At 40.6% G+C, this 10,263-nt stretch overlaps 1 pseudogene; it reads right to left on the reverse strand.

The window, feature by feature from the left end:
* Window positions 1-429: 429 nt before the first annotated feature.
* Window positions 430-4,147, reverse strand: LOC105104728 (small ribosomal subunit protein eS7-like; annotated as a pseudogene).
* Window positions 4,148-10,263: the final 6,116 nt, after the last annotated feature.

A 10,263-nucleotide genomic window follows, 5' to 3' on the forward strand; every position in this document is an offset into this window, starting at 1 on the left:
CGAGTGGAAGTTTCAAGACGGAAGTCAGGCGGGGTGAGAAAGATTTCAAAAGAGGAGACGAATGTATATAACATGATGAGACAGGGATGCATTAAGCAGATCATAAGCTTGATTCAGAGGGACATTGGAGCCCTTCAGGCAGGAGCATGGAAAAAAAAATCTCTTCCTCTGTTTCTGTTTTATTTCTCTCTGTGTCTGTCTTTGTTTCTGTCTCATTCACTCTTTCTCTCTGTCTCTTCTCTTCTCATGCCATGAAGATCTAACTGGAATCATCTTGAGCTCTGATTATAACTAAAGTCATCTCAAGATGGAGTTCTCATTTTCAGAATCAGCCCATGCCTTGCTCGTGAGTGGGGAAAAGCAAAAACTTTGGGTTTAGACAAACCCAAGTTGTTTGTTTGTTTGTTTGTTTTGTGAATACTGTTTTATTTAGTCATTTTTGTTTACAATTGAAACTCTGAAAATTCAAAATTAACATCCTTGCCCGTGAGCTTCCTACAGACACCAGAAAATGTTTCAACCTCATGTTCCACATTGTCCTGCTTTGTCCAAATGAGCCTTTCTCACGCAGCTGGCATCCAGTTTCACGCGAATTCTCTTGCCCACAGTCTCACTTGGGAAAACCAGGTCCTCCAGGATCATGTCCTGCACGGCTGTCAGAGTGCAGCTCCTGAGATGCTTTCACTTATATCTGGTATGGCTTTTTCGAGTTGGCTTAGCCAGAATTCTCCTCTGAGCAATAAAGACAACGTGCTTCCCGTTGAACTTTTTCTCCAACTCGCGCACTAGCCGGAGCTGGATTTTCTGGAAAGATTTCAGTTGAGGGACCAGAACAAAGATTATAATAGCTTTCCGACCACCAGCAACTTCAATTTCCTTGGCCACTGTGATGTTCAGCTCCCACAGCTGGGCCTTGAGGCCCGAGTTCATCTCCAGCTCCTGGAGGGCCTGGGAGAGCGGTGCAGGGAGCACTGGCTGCCTCCACGGACACTTGTGAAAAGCCACAACCAAGTTTTAACCTAACTCTACCAACTAGATAATCGTGTCGTCTTGAACAAATTGACTCACCTCACTACACCTTGACTTCCTCACCTGTAAAGTAAGAATAAAAATATTTAACTCATAGAAAAATTATAGATACACATCTGCTAAAGTAGGGGACCCAGACATGCTTGCCTGCCTGGTCCTCATCTTGGCATAGACTGGCCTTCTTTCCTCCGCTCCCCTTCCTGTCACTAAATAATGCCACTGAAAAAAGTAATTTCCTCCTTCATTGTCACCGTGTCTTCTCCACATGTTTTGATATTAACCTATAGTTTACTTCATACCATGCTGTCTTCAGACTTACCTTACTGTCTTTTATTATCCCCACTTTATTACATCTTTTTTTTATTTTTGTGTGTCTTGTGCCATTACCTTGCCTCTGCAAGTCATCTGTAAGTTGTCTGAAGATAGGGGAGTATGAAGTTTAATTTTTCTTTTTATCCATTCCTCCAGTCCTCTCCCACCTCATCCCTGTCCTCATTCTTTGTCCCTACTCCCGGGCCGCATGCAAAACTAAACATCCCATAGGATCGGCACCTGCAGTTGGTGAAATGTATGAGAAGCGTAATTTACCGTCATGTTTTCTGAAAAGCAGCGAGGTTCCCATTGCTGGCATCACTTCTTGGTCCCGATGACGAGGATCTAAGCAGGCAGAGGTTTTGGGGGATTCTCTGAGTTTTGAGGTATGGGAAAGTGGAAATACATCAAAGTCCGTAGAAATGTATTTTTTGTCTAAGGCTGTGCTCACCCAGGACATCAGTAACCTGATCTTGAACACAGCTTTTTTCTTGATGTTACGTGACAATGAGACTGGGTAAAAATCCTTACTAGGGCCCTTCAGCAAAACCCTGATGCCCTAAAGCATGGGATTTGATCGCCCCTACCTCAGCACAGAGCTTCAAATGTTGTTAGACTTCAGAATTCTTTTCAATCCAGCTACTGTGCTTCACTGGAAGAAGACAATGAATTTCAGCAACTGACATCCACTGTTGTCTGGGGCAATTCACTCTCTTTCATTTCCAGTTTTTTAGTTAATCTTGATTCAAGTTTCTTTACTTGAAATTTATGGGTAAAATAAAGTGTTTGCCCAGCTCCTGCCCCAATATAATGCGCATTTGTATTGCTTCCTGGGTTTCCAACTTTCTTTTTTTTTTTTTTTTTTTTTTCTGGACACCAGAATCTGAAATGTTTTTCTCTCTTCTTTCCATTTATTCAAATCTTGCTCAGACTTAAAACCCCATTTCAAACGCCCCTGTTTAAAGCTCTCAGTTTTGTAGTGTTTACTGATCTTCCTTTCTACTCTTAGAATGAGGATGCTCGGCACCACAACAATCAAACAGTGAATAATTCTGAGATATTTTGGGGGTGCTGTCATTTCTTATTCTCTACCCTGAATACGTTTTAGGTTCATGGGTCAGCGTTGATTGGAAGCTTCTAAATGACAAAGAGATTTGTTGCTCCATGTGCATTCTCTACGACTCTGCATTTGTAGAAGCTACTCCCAAATTCATGTTTATTCACTGATCTTCAGTGACTTTGGTTTTGAGGAGGAGAGGAATGGACAGAATTTTAAGACAGAGAAGTCAGCTTACAGAACAAAGGGGAAATTTAACGAAATCTGGAATCTCTGTATACACACTTGCTTTATGACTTTTCCACGGCATTTGAAAAGCTTACCCTGGTTCTCTCTGCCTTGCCTTTTTCTAAGTCCCTTTTCTCGGTTGTTACTTGATATGTGCTCTGGGAATGCAAATTATTTCTTTAAGATTAGACCAAAGCAAAACATAATTAGAAAGGGAGATCAAAGATGCAGCCTCTAATACATCTCAAGGCCAAATATGAATGATTTCTGAATGATCTGCTGTTTTACTAAATCATGTCACACAGATAATCAAAAGTTATGCTACCACATTTAATCTTGCTTTAACCCCTGCATTTTGAGAAGGATAGTGTGAATTTATCCAAAATAGTATTGATCTCCTTTAATATTGCAAGTGGGCTCTCTGGCTTGGCAAACTAAGACTTCGTCTGAAAGTTAAAGAGCGTGGGGATACTTTAAAAAGACATAAACAGAAATAAAGAGTGAAAAGCAATAAAAAAAAAAAAAGATGAAGCACTGACTTGAATCACCAGCTCTCATGATGGCTCCGGAAGCTCTCTGGATTGGCAAGAAGTGGAAGTATTCGTTGTAATCGCATCATCGTCTGCCTGCCCTGGTGTTCCTACTTTCATGATCCCACATTGGCTGAAATTGTGAAACCTAATGAAAGTAAACACAGTATTTTGCCCTAAAGGAAAATAAAATATTGAGTGGCACATCTATCGTAACCTTCATATGTGTGAGAGACTGTAATAAAATTCCTAGGACGAGGAAGACCCTTTTCTCAGCCTTATAATATGTGACAGGGGGAAGCAAACAAACAGTCGAGGCAAAAAGAACACTATTTGGAAGACTGTCCCTTGGAAGTCAATTAATCCCATCTCCTTATTCTGTTGATGAATGGACTGTGCACTAGGGAGGTGCAGGGACTTACCCAAGGTGACACAGTCTGGCGAACTTGGCAAAACACGGCAGAACTGGAGAGGACAAGTTGTCCGTTTACCTCTTCTTTCACTTATCATCCTGGAAAGATAGCAACTCTGACAGAAGTAGTTAAGATTGTGGGATGTATTTTCCAAGACAAGCAAAGATACAGTTTTTTGAGGAAGTGCTTTGTACAGTGTAGACTGAATGGGCTTGTTCAATTGCAGGATTATCTAGGGAAGGGAAATTGGTTAGATGACGTCTAGCATGCCTCTGTGCCCCAGACAGGAGATTCAGTCATATCTTTCTTTGGAAGTGGGTTGATTAAAATGCCAGCAGATTTAAAAAATAGCCATATGTGCCAATTTGAGGTAAATAGTCATCCTCTGTTTCCATAGTCACTGTCATGAATGCCCCCCACTTCCCAAGAAGAAGTGTCAGACTAGAGTCTTAAATGTCCAGCACCGCAACCTGCAGCCGATTCTGTGACCCATGGATGTGAGGCCCCAGAGGATGACCCAGCTCTCACACCTGAGGGGGTTGACGCTGGGTCGAGCTATGCATGGGGAGCTCCGCCATCCTGGAATTCCAGAAATGAATTCTATGTTGCTTTCTGTCCCAGTGATTTGGGAAACTTGAGTTACTATTAGTTTCATTTCATAATTCATCAGTTTGATTGACTGTCGCTAAGCTGAACATCTGGAGACAAATGAAAGATACATAAATAACAATCACATTTTTACAAGATGGGAAAATAAAAATCTATTTTGGAAAATGCAATGGTAATAAGCTGCTCTAGAAACTGTGTAAATGAAAGGAAGCCATCCATGCTCCATTTTGTCATAAATCCAAGCAAATCGGCTTCATCAGAAATGTTACAAGATTCCAAATGGCTATGGGTTTTACCTTGGAAACCTCTACAAGTATGTGAATATCTTCCTGAAATATATCTTTATATAATATATACATAATTATATGTATATACATATGTGTAAATGCACACATCTATATTCCTCAAAATGTATTTCTTGGAGGTGATGAGATCACACCATTTCTTTCTTTCAAACCCTCCAATGGCTTCCAACTACACTTCAAACCAAACCCATGCTCCTTTCTGTCGTCACAAGGCATTTTATCATCTGGACCTGCCTACCTTATTTCAAACCATTATCTCCTTCTCCACCTCTTTTAGCCTGTTAGACTTCTTTTTTTTTTTTTCCTTTTAATTGAGGACCACAAGAATTTGTCCCCACCTCACAGCTTTCATACCTTCTGTTCTCTGCATGGAACCCTGTCCTCTGTCTGGACTATGGAGTCCCAGGCATTTTATGTCTTCCTCTTTCATGCTACTTCCAGAAAAAACCTTTTCTGACCACTAAATCTAAAAGAGCTCCATTTATTCCAGGGACTTCTCTCTGCAATCACCCTGGATTCTTATCATCACAAGATTTACCTTTTTTTTCTTCAAAATTTCAAAATTTATTTTTACATATTTTTTTCACTTTTGTTTTTGTATTTCCCAGTAGAATCTAAACTTCCTTTTACACATTCTTTTTTCTTCCATATCCTTAGTACATTGAAGGGTGCCTGACTCACAGTAGGTACCAAATAAATGTGGATCAAATTAGTGAATTCATTGACATAGGGGACTAAGAAGAGGAGAAAGAGAAAAGGGCTATATTCTAGAGAATCCTATTAAGATCACACTTAAGCTGGGCTTGTCTCTCTGGTTGGGGAGAGGTGGTGAGGGCTGAACTCTTTTCTCTACCACCGAGAAGAAAACCACAAGCTTTAGGGAAATTATGATGGATATCAGCAGTGCTTTCCAACTGAGACCTTCTTAGCTTTCACAGGAGCTGAGGAAAACCCATTATTGGACTCATTTTGGGGCTGGAACATGGATCCTACATTCCTTATTCAAAACTTCTGTCCATATGATTGTGCTTAAATTAACATGAGATGGGATAGAGAAATCCAAGCTTTTAACAATTTCCCCCACTGTTTCTGATAGTCAAATATTTTGGGAATCAACTAAGAAAGCTCCCATTCCTTATTTCTACTTGAGGAGACCCCATGAGAAGTCTGTCTTCACTAACACCGTGGTACAAGGAGATGCCTTCATTCACGTCTCCATAAGGACTTGTCTATTGATGTGAACCATGATGGGGATAGTGGCAGGTGCCTTGGTTAAGCCATTTACAGCTTTTGAATATCTCTTACATTTCTGGTAATGTTTTGAGTTCTATACACTTTAAAAAAAATGAAATTTTATGACCTTGATTCTACTTCAAGTAACTAAATGATATTGCGAGGAAACACAATCCAATAACTGTACAGTCAAATACTCAACGTGGGCTGCAGACCTAGCCCATCCCTTCTTGCTGTTTTTGGAGTCATGACTCTGAACTGAACGGACTCTGAGTTAGTATATTAGATGGTTGAGCTCACTTTAAAAGTTTCTGTGTGTGTGTGTGTGTGTGTGTGTGTGTGTGTGGTGTAAGATGGTTTGGATTCCATCCACGGATCTATACCACAGGGAAAAGAAGGTTGAATTTGGCCAGAGCCAGAAATCACCCTGCTCCAAAGCTCACATATTATAAAACGGTCGTCAGCACATCAGTCTGGTCCTCTGGCCACCTCTAGTCTAAAATAGACCTGAGTTTAATTATGAATTGACTGAGGAAACCACTCAAGATTAAAATGTTTCATAAACAGAGATATAAAATAATAATCTGTGGTGAAGGGACAATGAGATTAGCGTGGCCTGAAGTAGTAAGAAAAGATTTGATTCTGGAGGTGAGAGTGACATTGGCTTCTGAAAGGTTCTTAACGTTTGGATGGGTGGAAATGAGTGTGGACATCACCGGAGGGAGCGAGGATGATGAAGATGTTATTAATAGGAACAAAAGGACATTCCCTTTTGAAAACTTCCTTAAGCTATATTTATCCCTTTAACATTTACAAAGCCCCTCGTGTACATTACTGGAATATCAAGGAAGGCAGTGTGGAATTAAATACAGATCTCAAGATCAAAATTCAAATCTTTGCTGGCATTTTTGCTAGTTTTATGACCTTGGCTACATGACTTAATTTCTCTGAATCTGATTTCTTTCGTCTATAAAATGGGGATTATAATATCTACTTCACAGAATTACTTTAGGACTTAAGTAAAATGGATAATATCTGCCACCTCGCTCAGTACTTGGCATATTCAATAAATCTCAGGTGCTTTTCCTTCATCCTAAGTTGGGAAGGGGGCTGTCTCCTAAGTCCTCAGACAGTTACCAAAGTGTAGCTAATAAAGACATCATCACTGTGCCAAGTTAGGGAACAGTGATGTGGTGGTACGATCTCTCACAAGTGGTCCTTTGTCCGTGTTCGTCACTGCCAGAATCCCATTTCTCAGAAATCAATTTCATTCCATTTAATTTACAAAGTGTTTAGTGAACACTCCTGTGGTCCAAATTGTGTGTCCACAAAGGAGCAGAGAGCTTCATCGTCTTCAAGAAGAGTCTCCTCTTCTTGAGAAAATCATTGCAGACCAACGCATGAAGCAGGTGCACAGTGAGAAAAGTTAGAATATGACTCAGTCTAAGTGAGTGGTACAGTGGTACAGACTGAAAGGGGAGGAAGGGAAATTGTGAAGGACTGGAGTCTCAAACTGGCATGTGAAGGATCAACAGCAAATGAATACGAGAGAGAGAGGGAGAGAGAAAGAGAGAGAGGGAGGGAGAGGACACTTAAAGTGATGGTAACCCCACAAAGGGATGGAGATGATCATGTCCTTAATCAGGGGACTTGAACAGCTAAGCCTGACTACAGTGTGAGGAGAAGGAGGAGGAGAGGGAGAGAGAAACTGGAAAAGCAAAGTTAGGGTGAGATTTTAGAAGCCTTTGGAATGTCACTTCCACGTGAAATATAACCAGCTTCACTTTGCAGATAAAAGAAGGGGATCTGGGGTCGGCCAGTCTCCTGTCTCCAATGGTTGGCTCTAACGATGAGATCCAGTCACACCAGTGAAATGCATGGTGCCCAGGACTACAAAGCTGTCCCTCGTCAGAGCCCAGAAATAGCATTTCCACCTGCATACATTTACAATATGATTTGATTTTGCAGGTGTTTTGTTTAGACACAACTTAAATTCTTTGCAAAAAAAATATGGATCCCTTTGTAATAGCAACACAATATCCAGAAGAGAAAAACACTAATCAAGCCCATATAATTCTATCTGATGTTCTTCTCCTCAGGACAGTGAAAATCTGATGGCTTAAAACGGCGTCATAGACTTACAGCCTTTACAAAACTCCATGGGATGTTGCAGGGGTAGAAATCAGCAATTTTGAATTCTGGGGAGAAGCAAATATTGTCTGGGCAGACTTTTTAATATTTCTGGTCTTCAGAGACCTAATCTTTTCCCATTTGGGGGTGACAGTGACCTTAAATCAGCTATTCACAATCCGTTGGCAAGTGAAATCAAAATATATGCTTAGACAACCTTTTTTGCACATCTTCACAGAGGAAAAAATAAATAAATAAAAGGAGTTCTCAGCCCAGAATATAAACTATGCTGACAATTACACTCGGCCTGCCCAGACATTTCCTGTGCTAAACTCCACAGAGAGAGTGATGCAAAGCTGCCTTGCACGTGGAGAAAAATCAATTTCCTAAGAGATATATCTTCATGTGTCATGATCCAGTGTATGATTGTGGCCTTTGATGTCTATTTAGCTGGCAGCAAATTTACAGCCATAACTTTTAATTCCCAGCAATGAGTGCAGCAAAAATAACTTAACAGTTAAATAGGAACCTTGTGTTCACTGGGGGACTGTAATCAACTGCCAGGAATGACCTTGAAATTGGACATTCCTCTCTGCTTAAGCGCCATTAGCAATATTTTTCAGAAAGCAAACCATTTAGCTGGTTGGCAAAAAAAAAAAAAAAAAAAAAAAACGATAAAAATCTACTCTTGGCTACTCTCTAAATTACATTGCACTATCTGTTCACCAGCTGCGGGTGAAGAGTATTGTATATTAAAAGATTTCCGTTGTGTAATAATGTGAACACCAGCAGCAATAATTATAAAATCAATAATTTGTAATAAATATGTCCTCCTCACATAATTACTAAATGATTGCAAAACCAATATTATGCACTAGTTAGAATGGAAAAGGTTGCTGTTAAAGACTTTCTATATTACACATTATTGTTCAAATCTTAAGCACCCTGGGTCAAATGAAGCAAAGCTTCATCCTCATCAGGACTGAAAAAAATGGTATTTCTCTCCAAGCAACTGAAAGGTATTTGATTCATGGTGAAAATAATTATTAATTATTAGACCAAGATGCTCATCTTCAACACAGCTATGTGTGGTACTTCGACTGCATCCTTCGATTTGCGTGGGATCGTGTTGTTGTGATCTGTACCTCAGTGAAAGTGTGTGTGCGTACCCGCATCCGTCTGCTTCACAAGTTCATCTAATTGTCATTTCTCGTGTCTTATAGATGAAGCTGAACCCACAGAGACATTTCCATTAGCCTTCTGTTTCAATTCGCCGCCTAAGGGAGTGTGTTTCCACCAGAAGAAAGTCACCGGGGTCCCTTTCTGTGAAAGTGGAGCGTGTTTTGGTCTTTGATCACGTTACTTCTGAACCGTCCATAACTAACCCTGTGAGGATGCTGAGGGGTTACCTCGATTTACTGCTGGTCCAACCAACACGCTGGGGCTGAGCACACGTCAGAGGCACCACTCTGATTGAAGCGCAGTGCTTTCGGCATCAGAAGACTTGGAGGTTAGTCCCCTAACCCTGTGCCTTCTTCCTAGAATTCCTCAAGGAATATTTAACGTGTCTATTCATTAAGCTCCTACTGTGTCTGTGCAGCCAATCCTGCGCTGGAAAGCATGAAAGAAAAAAGTGAAAAAACAAGCTTCAGGCAATTTATAGAATTGGGATCATAAGCATTTTGGAAAATTTCTAGGAGAAATATTTTTTTTATGTCACAATGACTGTGATGTAGTCTCGACTCATGTAAATAATATGAATTAGCTCACCTGATAAAACCCCCACACGGGACCACATAATAGAGAAAAATCTGATTGGTACATACCAGCCTAATGTCAAAATCAAAATGAATCCTGCGGCCGACAGCCTTGGCAATTCAAATATATATCATGGGCCCCGTATTTCTGGGGCTTATTTCCCTGGTTTCTCAACCCTAACCTGATAGCTCACCTTCCTGACCTGCATTAGAGCAGAACAGTCGTCATTTCTGCCTACTAAATTTCTCTTTTTACTTTACATATTTTATTAGAGTTCTCTGGAGAAATGGAACCAGTAGAATGTGTGTGTGTGTGTAAATGTGTGTGTGTGTGTGTGTGTGAAAGAGAGACAGAGAGAAATAGAGAGAAAGGTCATTTGAGAGAGATTTCTTTTCAGAAATTGGCTCACACAATTGTGGAGGAGGCCAGGAAGTCCAAAATCCACAGGGTAGGCAGGTCGGCTAGAGATCCAGAAAAGACCTGATATTACAGCTCCAGCTCAAGTCCAAAAGCCGTCTGGATCCTTGAGGGACCTCAGTTTATTCTTTCTTCAAGTCTTCAACTGATTAGACAAAGCCCACCCAGATCAGGGAGGGCAATCTGCTTTACTCAAAGACAACTGATTTAAATGTCACTCTCATATAAAAAATACCCTCCCA

The sequence above is a fragment of the Camelus dromedarius genome, chromosome 32 (assembly GCF_036321535.1).
Source record: "Camelus dromedarius isolate mCamDro1 chromosome 32, mCamDro1.pat, whole genome shotgun sequence".
In the NCBI taxonomy this organism is placed as follows: domain Eukaryota; kingdom Metazoa; phylum Chordata; class Mammalia; order Artiodactyla; family Camelidae; genus Camelus; species Camelus dromedarius.